Source organism: Trypanosoma cruzi, genomic scaffold (genome assembly GCF_000209065.1).
Source record: "Trypanosoma cruzi strain CL Brener 1047053516021 genomic scaffold, whole genome shotgun sequence".
Lineage (NCBI taxonomy): Eukaryota > Euglenozoa > Kinetoplastea > Trypanosomatida > Trypanosomatidae > Trypanosoma > Trypanosoma cruzi.
The window spans coordinates 10,580-11,860 of record NW_001849107.1 but is presented as its reverse complement, the minus strand read 5'-3'; the positions used below and the strand labels follow the sequence as shown (position 1 = coordinate 11,860).

Genomic DNA, 1,281 nt, shown 5'->3' with positions numbered 1-1,281 from the left:
CACCGCGTCCGTCAGGCCGCTCCACCTGGGAGTAGTGCATCGGTCCAGGCGTCACAATCGTCGAGTCGCGGACCGTCACGCTCGTGTGTGCCGGCAGGTTGTGCACAAACACAAGCGAGCAGTGGCTCCCGGACAGCCCGCTCACGCTCACCTCCAGGCTCCGGTCAGTCGCCGGCTCGCCGCTGTGGCCCCGCACGTAGATCTGCGCACCGCCGTCGCACACGCAGTTCCTCAGTTCGATGCGCAGCGCGCCGGGAAGCATCGCTGCAACGTCGAACACCACAGCCACACCGTTCGTGATGGACACGCCGTCCATCAGCACCGTGCCCACGGCGCGGCCAACCGTGATGGCTCTGTCCACCGTACCGCCCCGCAGTCGCAACACCACCGCATGCACTGCGGGCATCCACGCCGCCGCCGCAACCAGCGCCAACAGAACAAGCAGCGCCACACGCACAGCCGTAATGGCCATGCGCCGCACACGGTGCCGGCTGCGCGGACACGCACTCACCGCAGACCACATCCACTAACCCAAACAAGTACCAACGGGGCTGTCGTGGTGTGTTACTCTCGACCCGTCAACCGTAACTCCTGCTTTCAAAATCCTTTTCTACAGATGGCGAATCCAGATACACAATTCCGCCAAATTGTTATCCCACTGCTACTAATCCTAATAAAGCAAGTAATCCCTAACACCTTGAAACGATAGTTGTGAAATTCAATCCGAAGTATCTCTAACAGCTCAATCAGAGGAGAAAGAGGAAGAAACAACGGCAAATAAGCACAGTGGCACACAGAGGCATCCGGCCACAGACAGTCCCCACCAAAGCATAACAACCGACAAAGAAAGCGCAGACGCCACCACGCCAGGAACACCATCGCCCTCCCACCGCCCACGCAGCCCCACACAACCACCATGCAGAGTGGCAAGATCCCAGAAAAAAGACACATGACCATTGGCACCGCTCTTGAAACAAAATGCCTCTACCACGGAGCAGTCCCGATTCCGTGAAAGAAGCACAGGGGCCGAGACAGACCCACGTGGAATCGTTGCAACCGGCAGCCATCGAGCGCGTCCAAGAACGTGGTGACACGGAAGAGGAGCGGAGGATTCGCCGTTCGAAAGCAGCAAGGGCGTCGTTTCTCGCTCACATGGGTCGGCATCGCACAGCAAACAGCGGCATCATAAGCGCACACGGCACACACAAGAAGGAAGGATGAAGAAGTGCTGTGACTGTAGTCGCACACGGGGGAACAAGGGTCCACGTCGATCGCACAGTC

The 1,281-nt window shown here is 59.0% G+C and overlaps 1 pseudogene, besides 1 other annotated feature; it reads right to left on the bottom strand.

Annotated features, from left to right (window-relative positions):
• Tc00.1047053509501.10 lies at positions 1–586 on the bottom strand (annotated as a pseudogene; the record flags this gene model as incomplete).
• Positions 1–1,281: a sequence feature (areas not merged during assembly with more than two copies in the genome that could not be assigned to a particular haplotype).